The following is a 26,779-nucleotide window of genomic DNA, read 5'->3' on the forward strand; positions in this document are numbered from 1 at the left end:
GGGCTTCCTTGCTCTCTAGTAGCTGGTTGGATTTGGCCTATTGGAGGTATCAGCAGGTGATCAGACATTGGGTACTTATTTCCCAGCTCCCAAACTGAGCTTCTTGCCTTGCCTCCATAGCCTCAGCTACTGTCTAGCACCCCATCTTCCATGGAACCAATTCTCATTGGCTCCAATAACATCATTTCCTGCCTTGCCCTTTCAGGTCTAGGGGTGGTTACGGCTTCCACAATTGCTAGTCCCTAAGTTCACCACTGTGATTGATTCGCTCAACTCTGCCCATTCTTCAGTAAATATTTCCTTAGTTAAACTCTCTCGAGTATGCCATCTGCTTCCTGCTGGATCCTCAATGATGCTCAGTCACTTCAGGATTTTCTCTTCTCTTGGCTCTCATACAAAACTTACGGTTGGGACCACTCCTCTGTCATTCGGCATGTACGCCTTGATATTGCTGTGATCCACTTACATCTAGTATTTTCATGGTTTCTAACCATGTTGCAAACTCCTGTGGGTCAGGCTATTTAATACAACATTCCCACTCTCTTCACATAGTGTTGTGCTTAATCAATGTTTACCAGTGAAAATTATAATAAAATGCTGGATAAGGGACTCTAAGTAAAACTGGGGATTTCTCTACTGGCTTTCTTCCTTGCAACCTGTATTCCCTCCCTTCAAAGCCCCTTGGCTGCATTATGCTATGCCTGGTCTGCAGGGAGCAAATATTCTGTGTGCTCCCTACGTCTAAAGCCTGCTGCTGCATCGTGCCCAAACATGTGCTTCATGAATGCCTTTCTGTCCCACGATTCCCTTCAATGAGTTTTTATTTAAATATTTAATGATGTAAAAATGGTGTAAGTGCCTCCTTAGGGAATCCTGGTAAAGTACAGGGATGTAATCAAATGGTTTGCAAATTGTACTTATTTATTTATAACTCTAATTTTTTTGTTATAAAAAATAGTGCCACAGCACTTTTTATTTTCTTTAATCAGAAAAATAAGCCCTGCGCTTCTGGGATGGAGGCCCCATGTGAGCACCAGAGGAAGGGGCCTGGGTGGGCAGGGAGCGAGGGGAGGGGGCCCAGGGCCCAGAGCAGATGCTGCACCAGAGCCTGGTCAGGACCCGGGAGGGGCTGAGGGAGTGGGGTCCTCATGAGCAAGTGCTGGGGCTGGAGGTCAGCAGCTGCCTGGCCTGGAAGAAGCCAGGGACGCCCACTTCCTGACACCTGTGGCAGCCCAGCTGGGCAAGACCAGGCCTGCATGGCCAGGGCCTCCTGTCACAGCGCAGGGGTTCAGGTGGCCAAAGCTGCTCTCTGGAAGGCCGCTGGCTGCAGCCCGCCCAGTTTCCCTGAGGTCTGGAGAAAGTCAGAGCACCCCCACAAAACACCCCCTCTCTTTTGGGCCAGTGGCATGCCTTGGACTCCAGAAGACTCGAGTGGGGCTCCCTCCAGACCAGGGCCTGAGGGGGTGGCAACCTCTGACCACAGATGGGGGCCATGGAAGGAGCGGGGATGGGCCCAGGGACAGCCTTGTAGTGTGAGGTCTGCCTGACTGCATGTGGGTCAACAGACAGACAGGACGCTGCAGGGGACTGTGGGGAAGCCAGGAGAAGGGGCTGCCCATCCTGCAGGCTCCCCCTCGCCTGCAGACCCTGTGGGCAGCCCTTCAGTGTGTGCCCACGGGGGTGGTGGAGGCAGAGTCCTGAGAGTAATATGGGAGCCTCTGGGCCCCCTGCAGCTCCTGACCCACCAGATGGGCCTGTGTTCCTCCTGTAGCTTGGGGGCCCTGGAGGTGGACACCAGAACCACTTGATTGCCAGGGGGAGGGGCTGGACTGAAACCCACACCTTCACCACTCGCCACTGGGCGATTCTGCCTGAGGGCAGGAATTGCATCTTGGCCAAAGGGGTGGGGCCCATGAAGAACAAGGCCTGCAGCAACCACCCCCACAGATCCTTCACGCCTAGCACACCACTCACTCTCACACCCACTCCTGCACGCACGCATGCATGCACAGCGTGCACACACCATGCTCACACGCTCCACAAAGGTGGCACAGCTGGGACAATCGTGCATGGGGACTCAGAGATGCAAGGACAATATTGGCAATTTAGAGGCACAGAAAGACGCTGGGGGCACCCAGCAAGCTCCTGGCCCTCAGGGGCTGTGTTCCCCTCCCAGGGCATGCACACCACAGGCAGCACACGTGGGTGGGGGCACTGTGACACCAGTGGGAGGGGACAAGGTGGGGTGGCAGGAAGATGCCAGGTTCATCTCTCCTTCTGGCGTGGAGGGCCTCTGCCTGATCACTGCACTGCAGGGGCTCCCGCCTCAGGCTGAGCCTCAATTTCCAACAGCAAACAGCCCAGCCCTGTCTGGAGAAGGCCTCGAGCTAGTCCGGCAAAGCATCTCTGGCCTGAAAGGTAAGGCAGCCTTGGCCCTCGGGGCCCTGCCAAGGTGCAGCTCACACTGGGGTGGCCTGGAAAACGCATCCGGGGAGAGGTCCGCAGGCATCACACTCCAGGGCTCAAAGATGGGGCCTGAGGGGCCACCCCAGGGGCACAGGATCAGGTTCAGGGGCCAGCAGGGATGGCCCAGGGCCAGGAGTGAGAGCCAGGGCTGACGGGGCTGGCACCAGATCCAACAGGGACTGCAGCGGCTGGCACAGGGGCCCCAGAAGAGGCCAGCAGGGTGCGCCTGGGTGCCCCAGGAGCGAAGGGCGATCAGGAATGGGGAGCAACGGCTGGGGTTTACAGGGCTTGTTGGGGCCTACGAAGGGCGGCAGGGGCTGGCAGGGCTGCTCCAGGACCATGAGCGGCGGCTTCTGCTGCCTTGGCCGTCCCGGGCCCAGGAGTGAAGGCGTGAGTGGGCCCTGCAGCTCTGGGGCTTCCAGTAACCACTGGGGCTACCTGAGATGCAGCAGCGACTGCCAGGGGCGGCTGGGCTGGCCCAGCAGGGACCCTCTGGGCTGGCCGTACTGACATGGGGCTAGGAACGCCCACTGGGGGCAGCAGCACTGTCCTGGGAGGAAGCTGGCGGGCCGTCGGCGTGGTCGGAGGGTGAGGAGTGGCCGTGGGGACTGGTACCCCTGGTACTGGGGTAGCACTGACCACAGGGGCCGGCTGCGCTGTCCTGAGGATGCCCTACCAGGCTGGGCACAGTGACACGGGTTGGCCCAAGGCCGCAGGGGCCGGCAGCGGTGCCACAGGGTCAGCAGGGACCGCAGGCGCCTGCAGCGGTGCCTTGGGGCCAGGAGGAACCGCAGGCGCTGGCAGTAGAGGCAGGGGTCCAGAAGGGACCTGGGAGTGCCCAGTGCGGCCGGCAGAGCTGAGCCAGGCATGACTGTTGGGGCTGGCAGAGCTGATCTGGGCCTGGAAGGAGCCGCTGGGGCCGGCAGGGCTGACCGGGGCCCAGAACTGATCGCCGGGGCTGGCAGGGTTGTTTCAGGCCCAGAAGTGACCGCTGGGGCCAGCAGCGCTGACCCAGGAGTGGCCGCCGGGAGGGCTGGCAGGGCTGCCAAGGGTCCGGAAGTGCTGCCGGGGCTGGGAGGGACCCCCGGGGCTGGATGGGCTGGAGCTGTTGCTGGTGCTGAGCCGGGCCCTTCTGGTCCCAGTGGCTGGCTGAGAGCGGTCCCCCTTCTGGAGAGCACACCTGCTTGGAGGGCTGCAGCGGGACCTTCCTCGCCCCATGCCAGGTGGGCTCGAGGTCCTGCCCGGGGCTGCCTGCCTCCAGGGGCCGCCTATTCTCACTTGGCTCCGCAGGGGCAGGTTTCCGACTCCCGGGGTTCTTGATGAGGCGACGTTCCCACTTCTCCTTCCGCTCCTGTGGCTTCAGGGCCATATCCTTCTCAGGGCCTCCAGGGTGCTGAAGCTGGCTATGGCGAAGCCGTCGATGACCTCCTCCTCCTCCTGCGAGTTGAACTCCCGGCCTCCGCGGCCCTGGGGGTGTGGGGGGCGCGGGGCGCAGGGGCGACGCCTGGGGTGGGGCGCGTCGCGGAGGTCCGCTTTCTCCTTCCCGGGGCTGGGCTCGGACTCGTTGTCTGATGAGGGGCTCTGGGCGCCGGCGTCGCGGGCCTCCATGGGCCTGTCACTGTCTCGCTGCGCGAAAGCGCAAGCGTCGGCTGGGGCGGGAGGGGCGGGGGAAACCTTGGCCTCGGTGGAGGTGCGTGCGCCCTGTCTGGCCGGTGACCTTGATGCCTGGCGCCTGGCTCGGGGCAGCCGGGCTCCCTCGGCTATGCGGCGCCGCCGGACTGAGTGTGCACCGCGGGGTGGTCGCGCTCTGGGCAGAGGCAGGCGGCGGGCCCCCGGCCAGGCAAGCCAGGCGCGGGGGACGACTCAGCCCCGGGCCTAGCGCAGCCTGGGACCGCTGGCGCCTGCGGCTGGGCGCATCGGCGGGGACGGGCCCGGCGCTCAGCTGTCCCCGGCAGTCCCCAGCCCCGCGGGCGCGCCCCGTGCGCTTTGGCATCCGGCCTAGTGGGTGGCGGGCTGACTGGCTTCTGGGCGCCCAGCTCATGAGAATGTAAAAGGACCAGAGTTATGAAAGGGATTTTCGCATTTCACAGAAATATTATCCTAAGGAATGAGGGACAAGTTTTCCTAGGAAAAGGGGGCAATGCCAGATCATTTCATGGAGTTAGTGCGTCTTATGCATCAGTATTGTAATGGTTTTTGTGGGAGCGATTTAAAAAGCTTTTTCTATTTTTGCAATCTGTCCATCTGACAAAGGGCTAATATCCAGAATCTACAAAAAACTTAAACAAATTTACAAGAAAAAAACAACCCCATCAAAAAGTGGGCAAAGGATATGAACAGACACTTCTCAAAAGAAGACATTTATGCAGCCAACGAACATGAAAAAAAGCTCATCATCACTGGTCATTAAAGAAATGCAAATCAAAACCACAGTGAGATACCATCTCACACTAGTTAGCATGGCAGTCATTAAAAAGGAAACAACAGATGCTGGAGAGGATGTGGAGAAATAGGAATGCTTTTACACTGTTGGTGGGCGTGCAAATTAGTTCAATCATTGTGGAAGACAGGGTGGCAATTCCTCAAGGACCTGGAACTAGAAATACCATTTGACCCAGCAATCCCATTACTGGGTATATACCCAAAGAATTATAAATCATTCTACTATAAAGACACATGCACATGTATGTTTATTGCGGCACTGTTCACAATAGCAAAGACTTGGAACCAACCCAAATGCCCATCAATGAGAGACTGGTAAAGAAAATGTGACACATATACATCATGGAATACTATGCAGCCTTAAAAAAGGATGAGTTCATGTCCTTTGCAGGGACGTGGATGACGCTGGAAAGCATCATTTTCAGCAAACTAACACAAGACCAGAAAACCAATCATAAGTGGGAGTTGAACAATGAGAATGGACACAGGGAGGGGAACATCACACACTGGGGCCTGTTGGGGGGTGGGGGGCTAGGGGAGGGATAGCATTAGGAGAAATACCTAATGTAGATGACGGGTCGATGGGTACAGCAAACCACCATGGCACATGTATACCTACGTGACAAACCTGCACATTCTGCACACGTACCCCAGAATTTAAAGTATAATAATAATTTTTTTAAAAGCTCTTTCTTCTGCTCTCTGCCAAATATGTCTCCATCTGCCTAATTCTGCTGTGAGGGTCTCCGTTTAACCTCAGGGCTCTGGTAATTTTCATGCCAAAAATCTACACCCAGAGTCTGTTTCCTCTTTACCAGAGTGATGAAGAAGATGATTAGAGAGGAATAGTAGACATTTTGGTTCATAATCCACCTTGATAATTTCATGGAAAGGCTTGGAAAAAATGAAGCTGAAATATAGACTAAGTGACCAGGGTCATGTGATTTCTGTGGGCAGGAAGCACTTTTGCCTTCTTGGACCTTTTCCTCCATTAAGAGAATGAAAAATCCTATTTTATGACTGTTTTGGATTAATCACAAATACATGAATATAATATGTTAAAACATTTTGTGTACCCCTAACAGTGTCTTGGTCTACTACTGTGTCTCCTGTGCCTAATGAATGAGTTGGCCCTGTTCACAAGCAATGGGAAAAGAATGTAGCTTAACTCCTTTCTCAGGGTCTAAAGATACCAAGGTTCCAATCTGTTCTGAATGATGGCTGAGTTGGGAGGTTATAATCATAAATAAGACAAATTCCTGTTCTTCCTCTGACAGGCTTTGGGGGGCTTTGGAGGGGTGGGCAGCTGTGGGCCACAAAGCTTGGCCACCTCCCAGATGTGGGCTGCTCATCTCTTCACCTTGTCCTAGAGTGACATCACCTTCTCCCTATGTGACAGATAGTGTTACAGTCTCTACTCTGGGAGGTCCAAGGTGACTGTCCCCATTCCACAGCTGGGGAGCCTCAAGCATGGTGAGGCGAGCCTGCGTAGCTTGCTCTTCTGCCTTGATTCAGGTTCTAATGCCTTGCTGCTTTCTTGGCAGCAGGAAGGAAACATCTTTAAAATATTTTTTTCTGACTATAAAAGTGATACTGGTTTATTATGAAGTTTTGAAAAATATAAGAAGTTGAGAGATTTTTTAAAAAGACAACAGCTCCCTTGATCCTACCTCCAGGAGCCAACCACTACCAACTGCTTCATGAGGTTGTATAAATGGGCGCACCATACCATGGGTGGGATAGGACCATTTGACCTCCTGGGAGCCAGCCCAGGAGTGCCTGTCGTTGCTGCTATTTCTGCCTGATGTCCCCTCAACTGTAAAATGGCTGGATTTTATAATATCCTCCCCTCAAATGCTTACAAGCTACAATGTTAACTGGAAAAGGCAGATTGCAAAATGTTTATACAATATGATCTAAAGTATGGAGAAATATGCCTAAAAAATTGAGGAAGGTAATAGATAATTATGTCAACAGTGGTATTAGCTGTCCCTCAGCCACGGGAGCTCCTGTATGGGTGAGGAACAGCTTTTTGGGGGGATGGTAGCTTTCCAGCACCACATAACATCCCCTAGAAGGCAATTTTATCATTTTCCTTTGAGTAAAATTGCTCCTGTTTGCACTCCTTGGAAGAGGGCAAGAGGAACTGTGATCCCTCCATGCCTGAACCTCAGACCTTTAGAGGTTGTTGTCCTCTTTCATTTCCTCTTCCCTGTGTCCACCCATGAAGCAGCAGTTTCTGCAGGTTCCTATTTGTATTCGAGGCTGGCAGTGGGTTTTCCCAGCTATCCTCTTGGGAACATGAATCCATTCTCTACATAAAAGCAAAGATACAATTAAAGCTAAGCATCAGAGAACAATGAAGGGAACTAACAACTCCACATTACCATGGAGAGGATGCTATAGAACAAGGTCAGTTTCTGCTAGGAGACTCTTCTTACTGTTGCCACAAATGCGGAAGAGCAGCTCCTGGTGCCTCTGCAGCCTCTCAAGCCTGGCTTATCCGAGATTGACGGGCATCTGCAGACAAAATATTTTGTCTTCCTCAGTGGCTTGATCCAGTGTTTGACCATGTTTCCCTTAGCTCTTACCTACATCTTGCCTACTCAAGTCATCATCCCATGTTTGTTTTCCCTGATGAAGACAAGACAGAGAACATTGGCCTATGCATCCCCACAGGATAACCTTCCAAAGCTTGATGCTGGGTTTCTTCTAAAGTGTCTATATCAAGCCCTGAATGTTAGCATACTACCAGATTAAGGAACTTTGAGTCTAAATGGTACAGTCAATAATTTAATTCAACAACTATTTGTCTGAGCATCTACTATGTGCTAAGCAGGAAAGAAATAGTCAAGGAGAACACAGTCTGCACCGAAATCATCAGCATGTGCTACATCAGGTGCTGTGTTCAAAGATCCCATGTCCTCTTTTGGTTTTTAAAGTGAGCTTTGAAGTCAGATAAACTTGGGTCTAATTCATTTTTTGCCACTTACTTCTTCTGTTACCTAAGCTAAGCTACTCAACTTGCATGGGTCTCAGTTTTGTTACCTACGAAGTGGGGATAATAATACCTATTTCACAAGTTGTAGAATAAATAAAATTATGTGAGCAAAGCACAGTTCCTAAGGTGGAAGTTACTCTGCAAATGTTGCTCTTTCCTTCAGGTTTTATAATGATTTGGTTATGGGGACATCGGAGATATTGAGTGTCGTATAAAATCGGTTTTTAATTTGAAAATGTAAATTTTTACATGTATTATTTACTTTGTGGATTAACTATAATTCCAAATTGGCTTCCCACAAACTCAGGTTATGACTTGTCATTTAATATGCCAGTATTCATTTGTTTAACCAACAAATATTTAAATATCTTTCATGGCACAGTCAACGTATGTGTGGGGAATAAAAGCTGCCTTTGATATAAGCTTGGTCCAGACATGATCAGGAAAGGAAGTCTGCCATGAAGAGAATCCTGTATGGAAGGCATTTTCAGGACAGTGAAAGATGGGTTCAGAGAAGCACAGCTACCAGCAGAGACACTCCTCAAATGCTAGCAGAAAAAAACCCTAACAAATGCCTGACTGCAGAAGAATCCTGGGAGCCTGGACTTGCCTCTCATTCTTGAATTGCATTTATTCTGGGAACTAAGCAGAGTGCTGTGTCAATCTGCTATGAGGGAGGTAGAATTATAAATAGAATATGTGCTAGAAATAGAAAATAAGATGAAAGATGGCATTTTTGGGCTTTCACGGCTTCCCCCCAGTCCCCCACCTCCCTCAGCAGAGGGAGAAAAGTCATCCAGTTTTGGTGAAGGCAAAAAAGTCAGAAGTCATCATTCCAAGAGCAGTGAAAGGAAGGGAGGAAGTAGAAAGTATGAAAGTGGTGAAAAGTATAGAAGTGGGAAGAGTTGAGTGAGATGTGAATAGAGGGTTGGGAGGGTAAGCTGGCCTCCTGGGCAGATGAGAGGAAATCAAAGAGAAAACCCAGGGCTAGGACACAGAATGAAGATTTACCCAGCTGGAGAGAAACTTGAAATAGCAAGATAGTAATAACACATGGCCAGACAGGGATTGGGTTGGAAAAGAATTAAAAAGCTTAAACCCTAAAAATGGAATTAGGTGGGAAGGCTAATGTGACTGTGAGACAAAAGACCCAGGCCTGATCAGTAGCATTCCCAGGTAGCTCCATTTACCCTTCTCCCCAAAGCAGACCTTGACCTTCAGCTTTCAAGGTGAATATCTTCAAAGGTATTTTTGAATCTGTAATGAGGTGTCATTCCATCAGGTATGGGAAAGGGTGTTCTAGTTATGGTTGAGGAAGGTTTAGTGGGAAAAAGTCTTGAAGTTGGAGGTGGGTTCTGATCCCAGCATTGCCATCAACTAGATATGTGACCTCAAACAAGTCACCTGACTGGCCTCTGTGAGCTGGGTTTGGATGTCATCTCTACCATGAACTGCCTGTTTAATCTTGATCTACTTAATTCCTTTATCTGTAGGCTTTCATAGCTGTCTTTCCTTCAGCAGAGGGAGAAAAGCCATCCATCCAGTTTTGGTGGAGGCAAGAAATTCAGGAGCCATCATTCCAAGCTAAGTGAAAGGGAAGGAGGAAATAAAAAATATGAAAGTGGTAAAAAAGTATAGAGGTGGGAGTGAGATGTAAACAGAAGAGTGGGAGGGTAAGCTGGCTTCCTGGGCCTTCGTAGCTAGTCTTCATTTTTTAAAAAAAATCCATAAAATGATGGGTATTAGACTCTAAGTCTTAAAAGCTGTGGCCTGATGTAAAGTTCGACACTTTAATACTTGAATGAATGCTTAGGGTGAGAGAGAATAGTGACCCCCTAACTTAATTTGTTCTACAATAGGAAACAGCTCTCATGGAGGTCATTCAGCTGAGATGCTGGATGAATTGACAACTTTAAGTCCTGCTATAGTCAGAATATGCCTCCTCTTCACCTGGCAGAGATCCATGCCTTCCACCATTGCTCTATTGTAGGGGTACCAACTTTGGATCTGTGCAGCTTGAGTAGGGGAGCTCCCACAGTGTTTGTTCCCACACAAGTGTTTTTAGCAGCTACCCACCCGGAATAATTTGGGAAGAAGGCCTATAGATGCCATAAGATAGAGGTTCCTCAAGGAATCCTCAGGGGAAATGTTGTAACAGCACTCTGCCGAAGAGATGAGATGCACCTAGTTATCTTGTAAGTAGAAGGTGTGGAACTGCAGGTATGGCTCTGCTTTGTTGCCCCCAAGTGATCAAAGTTTTTCAGCCCAAACAAGGATTTGGGGAAATCGCAGCTCAGGGAACACCCAAGTCCATCAATGTTCAAAAGTGTAGTGTGAAGTGGTACTGCCCAAATTCATTAATCAGGAACAGCCATGTGGTATATATAGGAACTTGCATTCTTTTACCTTACAAATTACATTATCAATTCACCTTGATGCAATAATGTGTCCTCCCATTGGTCCTTGAGCTTTACTAAGGTAGTTTCTTTGGCCAGAGTTCCCTTGAGGTCGCTATAAAGAGAGCTCAACTTACCTATGGAGATTCTATTGCTTCTGCTCTGTCTTCTGCTCATCTGTTTCTCAGCCCTGAAGGAACTAGTTTGCAAAATACTAGTAAGGAGATAACGTTGAATCTTGTCAGTTTTTATAACTTGATCTAGTAAGGTATTCCTCAAATAGCTCAGGTAATCTGTCCCAATATAATCCTGATTTTGACCAATCACATACACTTCTGACAATAGATATGAATTCAGATACTGGGCCACTGGGTCACACTGTCTGGGGGGCATCAGTCTTGGAGATTAGGAGTCCTGGCCTGGGAAACAGGAGACTCAGACTATCCTATCAAGGATTGTATACAGCACACCCATATCTGGAGATGAACGTGGGTCTTGGTCAGAAACCATCCTTGTGGGAAACCGAGGGCATTCCCAGTAGGCAAAGTGTCCTCTCTGCCGGGGGTATTTTGTCACAGTGACAAAGTGTGGTGTTTTGCAAAGCTGATTGACTACCATCACCTCTTAGAAGGAGGTAAACCCATCATAAAGATTGACTGATGGCAGGGTCGGACTGACTATGGCTTACAATTGGAGTTCTGTTTGAGTTAGGGTCTTGCTCTCTAACTCAAACAGAAGTACAGCCCTGGACAGGTAGCATTAGCATCATCTGGAAGTTTGTGAAAAAGCAGACTCAGGCCTCATGCCAGTCCTACTGGATCAAAACTCCATTTGACAAGATTCCCAGGCAATTTGTATGCCCTTTAAAGTTTGAGAGGCCCTGGGTTAGGGTGCTTCTTTTGAAAAGGACGTAAATATCTCTTCTAGAGGCCAGTCATTTACACTGTAATAAGACAGCTTAATCAGAATACTTCTCATTTATCCTTTAGCTAAAATATGCCAGAGTGGGAATTGTTGTTGCAAGGGAGGGAACGTCACCAAACCCCCGACTCCTGACCACTACTATAACTTCAGCTCTTACCATGGGGATCTAGCATATAGTAGCATAAACGTATCTTTGGTCATTTGGCTGAATAACTCATTCACAATGAGAAAGAATATGTGGTTTTGTGTTTTTCAGTATTTGACATATGCTGAGGTGTGGTAGAATAACAGACTACCAAATGTCCGTGTCCTAATCCCTAGAACCTGTGAGTATGTTACCTTACATAGCAAAGGGGAGTGAAGGTTGCAGATAAAATTAAGGTGGCTAAGCAGCTGATTTTAAGATAGAGAGAGTGTCCTGGATGATCCAGGTGGGCCCCATATAATCACAAGCGTCCTGAAAAGTGAAAGAGGGAGGCAGAGGAGAAGGTCAGAGTCAGAGAAGGAGATGTGAGAAGGACTAGCGCTGCCCTTGCTGGCTTTGAAGACAGAGGAGGAGGGCCATGAGTTGAGAAATGTGGGTGATCTCTAGAAGCTGGAACAGCCAAGGAAACTCTCCTAAAGCCCTCAGAAAAGGACACAGTGCTACCAACACTTTTATTTTTGCCCAATGAGACATGTGGTAGACTTCTTACCTACAGAACTATATGACAATAAATTTGTTGTTTTAAGCTATTAAGTATATAATAATTTGTTATGGCAACAATAGAAAACCTTTAAAGCAGGGAACAGTTCATTTGTTTTGAATATGAAAAACAGACAAAATGTTAGAATTATGTCTAACTTTTTTCTTTTTTGTATCTTTTGGAATTCAGGTGTACATGTTTGAGGTAATCCTGCTTCTCAGTTTGTGGAATATTATCATTTATTCATAGAAGAACCGACCTTTTTGTGAAAGCATTTTTTAAGGCTTATTGTTTTTTCCCCTTCGTCTATCATTCCTAATCCCATTGCCCACCTCCCATAGGCATCCACTCTAATATATTTAATATAGTTCTTCCAATCCATCCAACATGTGTTTGTTTAGATATATGAGCGCTCTTACAAAAATATACAAGGCTGCTTTATGTGTGTGTTTGATACATAATGGAATTGTGCTATAAATCCCATTCTGTTTTTGCTTTCTTTCTCTTAACTCCATTTTTGAGATCAATCCAGGTTTCTAAATGAAAATATAGTTCATTATCCTATTGTATACACATACTACATTTTACCTGTACATTCCTTAGAGGTGGACACCTAGGTTGCCTCCAGCAGGGTGGTAGTGAAGCTTGTTAGCAACATCTTGTGTTCCCTGGGAAGGATGTCCCCGGGTGTATACCCAGGAGTGGGCTTGGTGGATTTAAGGTGCACAATTGTCCTTCAGAATGGCTGCACCTGCAGGAGGTGAGGGCTCTCTTTCCCCACCTTTTTGCCAATGCTTGGTAATATCTGACTTAAAAAGTGATATGCAATGGGCAACAACTGGCTGTGAAAGGAAGTGCTATATAGATGACTTAGTGGAAACCATGCTGTAAATGCAGAATGAGCAGGGAAAAGTTAAAAAATAATTCTTGGAGGAAGAGAGTCTTTCAAATAGGACAGATGTGGCTAGGAAGAGGAAAGCCCTCCAGGCAAGAAGGATGTGTGTGTAGCTCACCACTGAGTGGTCTTTACCACCAGTGAGATCACCCTTGTTCTGACTACAGCTATCTGGAACTCAGTCTAGTGTATTTCCAGCCTGAGATTTTCACTAAACTTCCCTGGACATGTGAGGGACTCTCTTGACTCAGCTTCCAACTCCTCTGCTTTAACTTCCTCTTTGCCACTTTACAAATTTGTGTGATTTAATGACTTTTGACAGACGCATACCCCTGGGAAACCACCATTATTAACACATGAAACATTTCCATCATTCCAAAAAGTTCCCTTGTATATGTTTGCAGTTCATCTTGCCTCCTGCCCTTAGCATCGTAGAACTACTGATTTGTTTTCTGTCACTTCAGGGAAGTTCACATTTTCCAGAATTTTATATAAATAGAATTGTTTAGTATGTACTCTTTTGTGTTTGGCTTTTTCCACCCAGCATAATTATTTTGAGATTTGTTCATTTTATTGGCATATCAATAATTAACTTGTTTCTATTGCTGAATAGTATTCCATTGTATGAATATATGACATTTTGTTTATCTTGTCGAGGGACATTTGTTTTGGGCTATCATTATTAAAGCTTCTGTAGATATTCATATATAGGCTTTTGTGTGGACATGTATTTTAATTTTCTTGGATAAATACTTAGGAGTTCAATGGCTGGGTCATATGACAGATGTTATATTCAACATTTTAAGAAACTACTGGCCGGGTGTGGTAGCTCATGCCTATAATCCCAGCACTTTGGGAGGCTGAGACAGGTGGATCACCTGAGGTCAGGAGTTCAAGACCACCTTGGCCAACATGACGAAACCCTGTCTCTACTAAAAATACAAAAATTAGCTCGGTGTGGTGGCACGCACCTGTAATCTCAGCTACTTGGGAGGCTGAGGAAGAAGAATTGCTTGAACCCAGGAGGCAGAGGTTGCAGTGAGCCGAGATCGCACCACTGCACTCCAGCCTGGGTGACAAGAGCAAAACTCAGTCTCAAAAAAAAAAAAAAAAAAAAAAAAAAGAAAGAAATTGCCATACCCTTTTTCAAAGTGGCTGTATCACTTTACATTCTCAACAGCATTATAGGAGAATTCCACTTGTTTCCATATTCTTGTCAAGGGTTGGTAGGGTCAGTCTTTTAAATTTCTTGCCATTTTAGTGACTATGCATTGGTATTTCATTGTGATTTATTTGCATGATGACTAATGCTCAATACCAACTAATCATGTTGAATATTTGTAATGTGCTTATTTGCCATTCATATATCTTCTTTGGTGAAGTGTCTCTTCAAATATTTTGCCTATTTAAAAATTGCATTGGTTCTTGTTATTGAACTGTAAGAATTCTTTCTATCTGGATAGAAATCCTTTGTCAGATATGTGTATTACAAATGTTTTCTCCTAGCCTTCCACCTCAGCCTCCCAAGTAGCTGGGAATGCAGGTGTGCACCACCACTCCAGGGTTTTTTTGTTGTTGTTGTTGTTTTGTTTTTTTCTGTAGAGACAAGATCTTGCCATACTGCCGAGGTTGCTCTCAAACTCCTGGGATCAAGCAATCCTCCTGCCTTGGCCTCCCAAAGTGCTGATGTTACAAGCATGAGCCACTGTGCCTGGCTAACTTTTCATCTTTTAAAGTAGTGTCTTGCAAAGAACAACATTTTAAAATTTTAATGAAGTCCAATTTATCAACTTTTTGATTCATTGTCCATGCTTTTTGCATAGTAAGAAATCTTTGCCTACCTCAAAATTGCAAAGCTTTTCTTCTATGTTTTCTTCTAGAAATAGTTTTAGATTTTTACATCACTTGTGCTTATTCTTAACTTCCTCATTTAGTCTTTTGGATCCTTGGGTCCATGGAGCTATTCTGGAAGGGTTCCTAGTATCTCTTTTTGCTTGTAATGGGAACAAACCTTAGGACCTAACTGGAGTCTTTTGATTCCATCATCAGCCATTTGGGCTTGCAATCACATAAACATGCTGAAGAAAATTCCAGTAGGTGAGTATTCTTTCCTACTTAGGTACTGTAATAGAGAATAAGACTAGTTATCCTTTTGGGAGCCTAAATTGGATTTATATCCCTCTGAAGAAAATTGGGTGGGGTGCCAGGAACTGATTTGGCTAAAAGAAGAGGGACGATATTCTTGCTGAAATACCTAAGGAGAACAGGGGGATCAGAAGGGAACAAGGTGTCTGTCCTGGATATTTATGACGAGCCAAATTCTAGCAAGTGAAGCAGAAATTGAAGGATGTGATTTTGTAACCGATGTTGTGAGACAGAAGAGCACAAAGGTGCTGCACTGGCAGCGGGAGGGAAAGTGTCCTAAGGGGGGAAGAAGACACTTTTCCCCACTTCATGTAGACTCAGCATGGTTTTAGCCAGGAAACACTATGGGAAGTCTAGGGCCACTTTGGCACCATGGCAGTTTGCCCCTCTGGTTGCTCCAACAGCACAGATATTAATGTAGCACAGATATTAATATTAATTAGCATAGATATTGCTATAGTCACAGAAAGAAAAAGAGGTGAAAAAGAGACGGGTTCTTCAGTGCATGAGAGACTCCCTTTGGGATCTCTCAGAAATGCAGAAGCAGGGGCTATAGCACAAACCTGGGTTATTGCCAGTAGCAAGACAGAAAATGAGGCTTGGCTGTTGCAGCCTGTTGCAGTTACCAAAAAGCCAGAGTACAAAGGCAGGGGGTTATCTGAACTGCCTCCCTGGAGGGTCATGCATTTAGGATCTGACTTACTGCTTCTTTCCTTAATTTTGTTCTGTACGTTTCTCTAAGAGGGCTAACCAGTGTCAAGGTTTGATAATATCTGAAAAGGTATTCTGGTGCCAAAGTATCATCTCACAAATTATTTAGAAATTGCAAAAGAGAAAATGTAATTTATAATAATCCAGATATCTGGCAGTTAACCACATGATTAAATTTAGCATCAGTGACAGTAGGACAACTAGATATTATATACCTCTTGCTGTGATATACATCAACTATGAAGTATTCTTTTTTTTTTTTTTTTTTTGAGATAGGGTTATGCCCTATCACCTAGTTTAGAGTGCAGTGGTGCAATCATAGCTCACTGCAGCTTTCACCTCCCAGTCTCAAGTGATCCTCCCACCTCAGCCTCCCTAGTAGCTGGGACTACAGATGTGTGCCACCACACCTGGTTAATTTTATATATATATATTTTTCGTAGAGATGTGGTTTCATGATGTTGCACAGGCTGGTCTCGAACTCCTGTGGGAATTCTGCCTGAAAGTGCTGGGTTTATAGGCGTGACTGTGTCCAGACTATGAAGTATTCGTGCCAAAATGGATTAACCTAAATCTAATCAAGCTTCTAGGCCAGAAGTGTCCAATAGCAATATAATGTCAGCTACATGTAATTTAAAATTTTCTGGTTGCCACCAAAAGCACAAAAAAGAAAAAATAGATAAATTGTACTATATCAAGATTAAATACTTCTGTGCATCAAAGAACACAATCAACACAGAGAAAAGACAAACCACTGAAGGGGAGAAAATATTTGCAAATTGATATTCATAATATGTAAAGAATCCTTACAACTCAACAACTACAAAATAATTAACAGATTAAAAAATGGGGAAAAGATTTGAATAGACATTTCTCCAAAGAAGATGTACAACTGGCCAATAAGCACATGAAAAGACTACTAATTAGGGAAATGCAAATTAAAACCACAATGAGATCAAACACATTAAGTTGGCTATGATTTAAAAAAAAAAAAAGAAAGTGCCAGGCGCAATGATGCTGTATTCCCAGCTACTCAAAAGGCTGAGGTGGGAGAGTTTCTTGAGACCAGGAGTTAGAGACTGCAGTGCGCTAAATTATGCGTTAGAGCAGTGTGCTAAGATCATGCCTGTGAATAGCCACTGCACTCCAACATAGGCAACACAGAAAGACCCCATCCATAAAATAAAATAAGACAAATAAAATAAAATAAAACAAAATAAGGGCACCAAGAAATAACAAGTATTGGTAAGGATGTGGAGAAATTAGAAGCCTTGTGCATTGCTGGTGGGTGTGTAAAATGGTAGAGCTGCTGTGAAAAATGGGATGGCTATTCCTCAAAAAATTAACCACAGAATTACTATATGATCCAGCAATCCCACTTCTGCATATACATACAAAAGAAGTGGACTCAAGGACTCAAACAGATATTTGTACCCCCCTGGTCATAGCAGCATTATTTACAATAGCCAAAAAGTAGAAGCAACCACAGGTTCATCAATGTATGAATGGATAAACAAAATGTGGCATATACACATAATGGGATATCATTCAGCTTTAAAAAGGGAGGAAATTCTAACACATGCTACAACATGGATAAACCTAGAAGTCATTGTGCTAAGTGAAATAAGTCAGTCACAAAAGCACAAATACGATGTGATAAGTACAATAGTTGTCAAATTTATAGGGACAGAAAGTAGAATGGTGGTTCCCAGGGACTAAGGAGTTAGTATTCTACTGGATGCAGTTTCAGTGAGATAGATAAAAAATTCTGGAGGTGGATGGTGGCGATGATTACACAACAATGTGATTGTACTTAATGCCACTGAAATGTACATTTAAAAATGGTTAAAATGGTACATTTTATGTTGTGTGTATTTTAGCACAATGAAAACAGCTGTAAAAGGCATTCTTGAAACAATTGGGGATATTTGATATTCTGGAATTATTATTACTTTTCTTAGGGGTAATAATAGTATTTTGGTTATATAAATTATATAAAAACAGTATAATGTCCTTATTCTTAGGAGATATCTTCTGAACTATTTGGGGATAAAGTGCTCTGATATCTATGACTTACTTTCAAATGGTTTGGAATAATTAAAAGCAGAAAAACGAAAACATTGCACACACACCACACATACAGATAAGCAAATGTGGCAAAAGATGAACAGCTGGTGAATTAGGAAGGGGGTAAACAGGCATTAATTGTTTCATTCTTATAATGTTTTCTGTCTCCTTGAAAATGTTTATAGAAAACATGGGGGCAGGAAAGGAGGAGGCCAGGAGACTTCAGGAAATGGTCAAATCATGTCCCCAAGCAGGGGACATAGTCTTCTCTGTCTTCCCCATAAAGTTCCTAAGGATGATCCATACATGCACAGGGAGCAATGACAAAGGAAAGGAGCTCTTCTTTGAGCTTGTGTCTGAAAGATAAGTGCCTCTCTTTGTTGAGTGGTCTAGAGCATGTGGCCTAGGCCAGAGGCTTACCTGTGCCTCTCTTTCCCCCTAAGCATAAGCCCAAGTTAGGAGACTTTCTTCATGTGACAGATCCCAAAAGTGATAAAAGTACCACAGCAAGCGTGAGAGAAGAGAACTGAGAATCAGACAGCATCTTCAACAATGCAGAGGGAGGAGGAAGAAAGGAGAGTGGCAGAGAAAGGACACCACCTTTTACTGAGTGACGCCCACTCAGTGTGAGAAATCTCTCCATCAAGTTGAGGTACAGAGTGAGGAGCATGGGGAGAAGGGAAGATGACTTAAGTTTCTTCTTTTCCAGAGGCAAAGGGTAGATGGATTGAAGCCCTTAGATAGTAAATATGAGAAGGCCACGCTCCTACCCCTGTAAGTATTTCTAACACTGCCATAAATGATGTGGAAGCCATTGTTTTTAGAGGAGCTGAAAACAGAATTAACAGAATTTGTCAGGTTTTTCATAATCTGACAAAACAGAGGTTCAGATCATAGGCATAATTCAGGTCCTGTAATTTGGAGTATTATGGAGACAAAGTAACTGAGATTACTTTGGCATAAATTATTGGCATCATCACTCCCAATTTAACCACTCTGTAAACATTTTATAATACAGATGAGCTCAGGGAAGGGCCAGGGTACAGGTGAGATTTGGGGATAAGGGAACAGAAAGTAGTAATCCCTTGAAGCAAAACTGCAAACCTCTGACTTCCAACTTAACTGGACGTTGGATGAGAGTCTCATGCTGAACCGGCAGAAACTGAGCCACCTACAACTTTGCTTGAAGCTTCTCCTAAACTCTGGTCTTTTGCAACTTCCTGAAATAATCATCCTTGACACACAGTTAAAACTACTTCCTTTGATGCCTCACTGTATCGTTTTGTAAAGGTTTAGAAAAGAGGCAATACCTTTAGCTGAATAGTTGTTTGTTTCAGAGGATATTGACTTACTGCATCTTATCAAGAATTAGTTTATCCTAACTTCCTATTACCACTCCTCACAATAACCTAGTGTCAAGGGACTTGGCATGGTGAGGGGGTGAGGCAGTTGTAAATGTATATTTTAAATATAGACTTTGTCCCTGCCCTTAGATTCTCATGTATCCCCTGGAGTCTCTAAGGGAATATGGCTTCTCCAATACTTTCTCAAACAGCTGTTGAGAATCATTCTTTGTAGTGAGAAATATTACTGATGTGGAGCCAGGAGAAAATCTGATAGCCACAGCAGCAGGGGAATGAGGAGAGGGTGGTTGTGTGTGTCCTCAGCTCAGTTATCTTCTTAGCCTGGGACTGTGAACTCAAGTTCATGTACAACACAACCCTGCACCTCAAAAATACCTGGGACAGTTGCTCAGTGAGTAGTGGTACGTTTAACTTCCTTCCAATTTGGATTTTCCCATCTGGAAATATGGAGCTAGTGTGGCAAACACTGAATGCATATCCCTCAGGCTGCCTTACCATTTCAGTGTCTTCCAGACATCTTCCATCTGCCAGGATTTGCATCGTGGTGCTTGAGGACTTTACCTGGAACCCTGGAGGGTCACAAGGCCTTAAGACACATGGCAGTTCAGAAACACTGGAAAATTAACTGTCCTGTCCCCCAGGAGCATCCCTCAACCAATGAATGGTGGGAGATGAGGTACAAATATCCCAACAATCTCATCCCTTGGGTGGAATGATTCTAAGGTGTGTGTCTTAGACTGTTTCCCAGAGTTTCTCTGCAGGATTAAGCTATAGTTGTCCTCTGTAGTTGGCTTAATAATTCACTTTTTATTGGCTGTCTTCCTTTCCCTGACTGACTTTCTCACTCACTTGCTGGTACTTCCCTGGATTATCTCCCAAATAAACCACTTGTTCTCAAATCCTTGTTTCAAGGTCAGCTTCTGGAAGACCCCAGACTAAGACGATTCTCCAGTATAAGTTAGCATCATTACACACACATTGCTGGAGAGCTGCTAAGGGAGAGAGATGCTTCCTCCTCTTCTTACTTCTCCCTCCTCACATCCAAGGCAGTGGGGCTTGTGCCAAGATTTGTGAGCTGTGCTGAATGTGCTCTCCTCCACGTAACATCTGCTCTGTGAAGACAGAGCTTAGGGAGGCTTTTCCTCTTTATTATACTTCAGGCACCATACTCATCACATGACCCAGCTATTGCCTGGGCTTTGCAGACTCCAGATGGCCTTCCCACATGTTAACCCTCACAACAACCCCAAAGATAGGTCATATAGATTCCTATTTAGTAGGTAAGGGAACTGAAGTTCCAATGTTTTCCCAGGATCACTTGGTGGTACATCCCTGCAGGCCAACTGGAACTTGAAGCAAGCGACACAAGCTGGAGACTCTTATTTTCTCTACATGGACTGAATTTTCACCAAAGACTCAGTTAACACAGTAGATCTTTCTAAGACTTTGGGGTTTAAAAGGTCACTGGACCAGGCCAGAAAAGAGGAAGCAGAGAACATATCAATTCTTAGAGTGTGATATGTGGGAATCTTCTAAATGCTCTGTGGTCTGGGCTTATTGCCCCACAGAAGGTAGATGGCATCCTGGATAAGATCAGGTCTTCTAAAGCAGACTCGGGGTTGGAGTTTTTGCTGCATCAGTTGCCAGCCATGCTACTTGGGGTAAATTACTTAAAGTCTGAACCTTAGCTTCTTCATCTGTAAAACAGAGATAATAATAGTATTTCTTATGCAGCTGCTGTGAGGATAAAATTAGATAATGTACCCAAAGCTCTTCACACAGAAAAGCCTTCCCCTGCTGGATCTCTCATGTACCCCCTGGATTTTCTAGGATAGTGTGGCTTCTCCAATACCTTCTCAAACAGCTGGTGAGAATCACTGTTTGTAATGAGAAATACTACAAAGTGGAACCAGAAAAAGTCTGACAGCCTTTGCAGCAGGGGGATGAGGAGGAGGTGGTTGTGTGTGTCCTCAGCTCAGTGGTAGGTGCCGGGCATGTGGTGGGAATGAAAAAGAAAAGGAAGCTATTATTAGTAGAATAGTATCCATAACTTTTATTTTTGGCATAAATTAACAATTTAACAAAAACCAGACATCATTTTTGTTGGTGCTTTACCAGAAACATTGCTGTTTTCTAATGACCTCTGGTAGTAGTTTGTTTTATTTTTTCTTTTTGGTTTTATTTTGTGTAAAAGGACTAAGTGAGACGCGTCTTTGCAATTTTTTTCTTTCAAACTGACTAGCTAGTCAATGCTCCTTTGGAACCCAGCCCACTCCCCTGAAAAAAAGGAAAAAGAACAAATTGAGAACTTATGAAACCACAACCCAGAAACCTGAATGTTTTTCATTTTAGCTTTTCTTGGAAAATTTTGATGAAAAGCCTGTGCTGTGGTTTTAAACGGCATTGGGATGCCTGTCTCCTGTCCTTACCCCTAAGCTTCTGAACGTGTTTTGTATTTCCCTATTTTAAGCTAGTGCAGATTTATGAGACTTTAAACACCATGGTTGGAGTTACTGGAGGTTTAAAGAGATTAAGCAGGTCCAGCAGCACCTGAAGGTGTATAAGTTGTTTAAAAGATTTATCGGCATTTCCATGTTAAAATTCACTTCTCAAGGATTCTCATATCCTGGAACTGAATCTATTTCGGGCAGAGGAGTAAATTTTTAGTATGTTTCATAAATGGAGGAAAAAACTCATCCCTCTATCACTTCTTGCTTTGTTTTTCCAGCTGTGCCTCTGCCCCCTCACCTCTCTATCTTGCATGTCTAGCTGGGGTTTCCCTTCTCTCTATTCCTGTCCTCTCTCAAGCAGTTGATCTCAGTGTTCCTCTGTGTTCACGGACTCAGCCTCTGACCCAGGAACCTAACAACAGCCAACGAGAGCCTGCAGCTTTCTTGCCTGCCTTGGCTCCTTGTGGTCCAGGGAGGGCTGTGGTGGGTGGGAATGCCTGACACAGGGTGACAAATCTCTGTGTTTACACCAGAGGGAGCAATGACTCCGTGGCTGAGAGGGGCTGGCTAGAGTCTGGAGTCTCCAAATGTCCATTCAAGGCAAAACACACACAATTCCTAGGCAGTTAAATTTATGAGACTCTGTATTGAATGACCTTGAAAATAAGTTCAGGGCACAACATGGGCACACTGTTTTGTCATATTCTACAAATACTGGGGAGAGCCAACATTCTTCACATTGCCAATAATTATGCTCATCAGCCTCCACATCTTGCCTCTCACGTTTCTTCCCCGTTCCAGCTCTGCCCACCCTGTCAAGTCAGTGTGGATGTAGGGAACATGAACACATTTTAATATCAGCCTAAACCAGACATTGCTGGGAAGGAAATTAGAGAAACCATTCCAAAGTCAAGTAAAAATAACTTGTGAATACATACTCTATGTTTCCATTTATGTGAAACACTAGAAAAGACAAATCTAACCTATAGTGACAGAAAGCAGATTGGTGGCTGCTTGGGGCCAAGGTAGGGGCAGATTGGTTAAGATGGCACAAGAAAACTTTTTGTGATGTTGAAAATATGCCATGCCTTGATTATGGTGATGATCGCACAGGTATATAAAGTTGTAAACACTCACTAAAATGTAGAATGAAAATGTGTGTGAACTATACCTTGGTTTTTAAATGTCTCTGTTGTACATTCACACCACCCTTTACCTCCATTAGCATAGACAATAGGAAGCTGTGTGTGAATCTTAGAACTCTCCCCAATCCAGGGGTGGTTGTTCAATCAGCCTATGCTGTGTATCCACAGAGGGCACGGATAATCCAAAGCAGCCGATAAAACACCTAACTAGTTCTAATTGACTCTGGACTTTTTCTGTGCATTTGCATTCCCTGAGTACAACCTGACTGACAGGAGCAGGGAGAGTAGGCAGCCAAGAAATGTGGCAGGGAAGGCCAGATTAAACAATTACAAGGGAGGGACAATGAAAGGGTGACTGACCACACAGATGATAAAGAATTGTTGACTTTGTAATGTGAACTGCATATTGCGCAAAGCAATTGGTGAGGTGGAGCAGATGTGCATTAGAAACGAAACCAACCACCCGGAATGGTCATGGTCTCTGGATAACAGGGGAGCTTTATCGACTCCATCTTTTCCACATCTCTAATTAAAATCTGATATTACTTAAGTCAGGCACACTGCTCTATTCATTCCGACATCTGAATATCCATTTTAAAGTGGGCTAGGCTCACCCAGAGGATGACGCAACTAGATTAAGAGATGGCGTGAAGGTTTAGAACATTGGATTTTTGTCCCTGTTTGTGTGACCTTCTGGAGAATCACTTGTTTCATTTATTTGTTCCTTTATTCAATAAAATTATTGAGCACCTATTATAAACCAGGCAGTTTGCAAGACATTGTTGACATATTGCTGTAGGCATCATTTTCCTCATTTGTAAATGCTCATTCTGGGATCCCTGGACTATCCTGACCACTGTGCTAATGGTAGGTAGCGATGGGGTCAGGCTCTGGGACCTTCAGTGCTGTGCCTCAATGTTGAGGCTGCCTCACCATAAAAGATAAGACTCTCCAACTTCATTGGTCTGTGTCTTTTTAAAGAGTGGCTCCAGATCACTGAAAGCATCTTTGCCATAAAAATTCTATGGAAATGAAATTAAGCATTTTAGTTTTACTTGTTGTAAATTTGTCCTTTAAAAACCTCCTAAGACCATTTTAAAATTAATTTCTTATTGCTTCAAAGCACAAACTCACATATAGGTATGAACTAACATTTGATCTAGTGCAAGGCAGTAAACTAGGGTTTTTGTCAGGCCTTTCTCCCTGATTTGCAGTGTTCCCTGGCACATCCACCCCCTCACTAAGCAAAATTTAGAAGTCAATAGACACAATATTGCTTCTCCCTTGAAATCTTCCTCACACTTATTTTCAAGCATCCAAGATATACAGGCTCTTTTCAAGCATACAAGATCTGTTCCCTACCAGGTCATCAAATCAACTCTCAGAAAAGAGTGATCGAGTGAGTTTCAGTTTCTACTCTGTCCATTTATAATGTGTGACCCAGGGAAAGTTCCCTAACTACTTCTTCTTCTTCTTCTTCTTCTTCTTCTTCTTCTTCTTCTTCTCCTTCTCCTTCTCCTTCTCCTTCTCCTTCTCCTTCTTCTTCTCCTTCTTCTTCTTCTTCTTCTTCCTCTTATTCTTCTCTTATTCTTCCCTTATTCTTCTTATTCTTGAGACGGAGTTTTGCTCCATCGCCCAGGCTGGAGTGCAATGGCGCGATCTCTGCTCACGGCAAGCTCCGCGTCCCGGATTCACGCCATTCTCCCGCCTCAGCCTTCTGAGTAGCTGAAAGTTCCCTAACTTCTTTGCCCCTCAGTTTCTTCATCTAGAAGTGGGGATAACAATATCTACTTTGAGTTGTTGTCCAGTTTAAATAAAATAATGGATATAAAAATGCCCAGCCAATAGTAGAAAAGCGATGGTGGTTGTTATGAAAGCCTAGCAGAGGTGAAGGCTGGAGATTAGAGAGAAAAGTTTGCCATAGAGTAAGAAGTACTCCATGTGGAACCAGGACCTTCAGTCTTTGTTGAGTAGGTGGCTCCTATGGAAGGATAGGATCTTCAGATTATTAAGCTCAGAAGTGTGTATTATCTATCTGGGAGGACTGGCATTCTAAAAGGGGAAATATGTCATCCATATGCCAAAAATGGGAGGGCCCAGCACCCAGCTATAGGGAGAATGAATATGGAAGAATGATGAAGAAAAAGTCAGCTCCAGTCCACTGTGGTGGCCATATCAGCAGATGCTGCCATCAGATTACCTCCACATTCCCCCAGGAAAAGTTGACATTTCCTGGTCCTTTCCAGAGAAGGCACAGTCCCACCAGCAGGTCAAAATTAGTATCACAAAGAGGACTGAGAACCTGAAGGTGGAGCATGCCGGCTGACCCAAAAACAAAAAACAACTGGCTCAGGCTGTGATTAAAGTTGGTTGGAATTCACAGCCAATAGAACAATGACCACATTAATGAACTGAACTTCGGCTTATCCTCCTGTTCCAAAGTCCTTCTTCTTCCCTCCACACACACAGCCAACTCTACCACGGAGATTTATGGTGTTAGCACCTGGAAGTGTTGGATGGCCTTGATTGCTGTTTGATAAACTCTAACATGTATGATTTGAAAATATAGTTACAGGATGCAATTACTTTTAATTGCTAGGAACCCCAAATAAAAACCACATGGGCAGGGCCAACATCTGTCTTTTTTACTGCTTTATTTCAAGCATCAAGCTCAGTGCTTCTTTGGTGTCCAACCATCCTGTTTTGCCTAGAGCTCTCCTAGCTTCAGCACTGAAAATTCCTGTGTCTCAGGAAATTGCTCAGTCACAGATAACAAGGGATGGCTGATCACCTGGACTTGGCACATAATAGATGGCCAATAAATTTTTGTCAACCAAAAGAAATGCATTAAATAAGTAGTAGAAGTATAACTGGAATTACAATGCAATAAGTTATATTAACTACTTTGGATACAAATCAGCCTCTAATAGATACTGGTTTGAAGTTGAGTTTGGTGAAACCAGCATTCTAGTTTGATGATATATAGACCAGTTTTGGGCTTTCTATACCTTCTGATTTCTGTCCCTTCTTTTGACCTTAGTGTGTGTATCTGGGCAATTAGTCAGCAACAGGGCCACACAGTTTCGAACTGTCAAAACATGGTCAAACGTGACTAGGATTTCTAAAGTTTATTTTCCTAATTGTTAACTTTCCCATCCCATCTACATAGAAGTCGGGTGTTTTATATGATCCATAGCATACACTTGGGAAGGAAGGAGGATTTGTGCAATCAAAGAAATTCAACAATCCTTTACTGAGTGACTGCTCTGGGCACTGTGCTGGGGGCTGCAGGGCATTCAAAATGAGTGAGAAAGGATCCGTGCACTTGGCAGCTCTCAGTCTAGGGAGAGGATGTATGAATAACCAGACATGAATATTTATGATATGAAGCAGATGGGTATACTATTTTAATGATTTTAATTGTGCCCTATATGACTACGGGAGGGAGAGAGATGGGTTTTGAGACATTGTGGAACATCTACTTGAAGGAGGTAGGATTTAAGGTGGGCTTTGAAGGAAGTACAGGACTTCAAAAATTGGCTCTCAGGTGGGGAGAATTTCTTTCCAGGTAGAAGGGAGAGTAAGGGCGTGGGAATTAGTTGCATTAGGCCACTCACCACATAAACCTGACTACAGGGACTTAGCTAAACAGAGAGGTACACATAAGAAGCCCAAGGCTAATGCAGAACTTCAAGGAGCCATCAGTGCCCCAGGCTTCTTTTCTCTTTCTGCTCTACCATCCTTAGCCTGTGGCTTTGTTGATCTGTGTTCCCAAGATGGTTACTCCCCCTCAAGCCTCATGTTGTGCACAAGGCAGGTAAAAGGAGAAAGTAAAAAGGGTAGGAAATAAAGTGAAGAAGGAAAGAAAGGAAGGGTGGGGAGAAAGTGGAGGCTGTATGAGGAGGGCAAAAATTTTCCCCAAATCCCTAGCAGACGTTTTCTTCATTCATATTTCATGATAAGAAACAGGTTACATGGCCACCCCTAGCTGCAAAGAAGTCTGGGCAGGTGAGCATCGTAGCTGGACATATTGCCCTTCTGAATATTATTGTAGTTCTGTTAGTAGCAAGGCAGGGCAGAATGGGTT

At 44.8% G+C, this 26,779-nt stretch overlaps 1 long non-coding RNA gene and 1 pseudogene across 1 annotated transcript in view; one reads left to right on the forward strand and one right to left on the reverse strand.

The window, feature by feature from the left end:
• LOC135969397 (uncharacterized) overlaps positions 1–26,779 on the forward strand; it is a 110,714-nt gene that overhangs the window by 25,287 nt on the left and 58,648 nt on the right. The gene's annotated exons all lie outside the window — the stretch shown is intronic.
• On the reverse strand, positions 901–4,426 carry LOC107128848 (uncharacterized; annotated as a pseudogene).

Source organism: Macaca fascicularis, chromosome 2, assembly GCF_037993035.2.
Source record: "Macaca fascicularis isolate 582-1 chromosome 2, T2T-MFA8v1.1".
Lineage (NCBI taxonomy): Eukaryota > Metazoa > Chordata > Mammalia > Primates > Cercopithecidae > Macaca > Macaca fascicularis.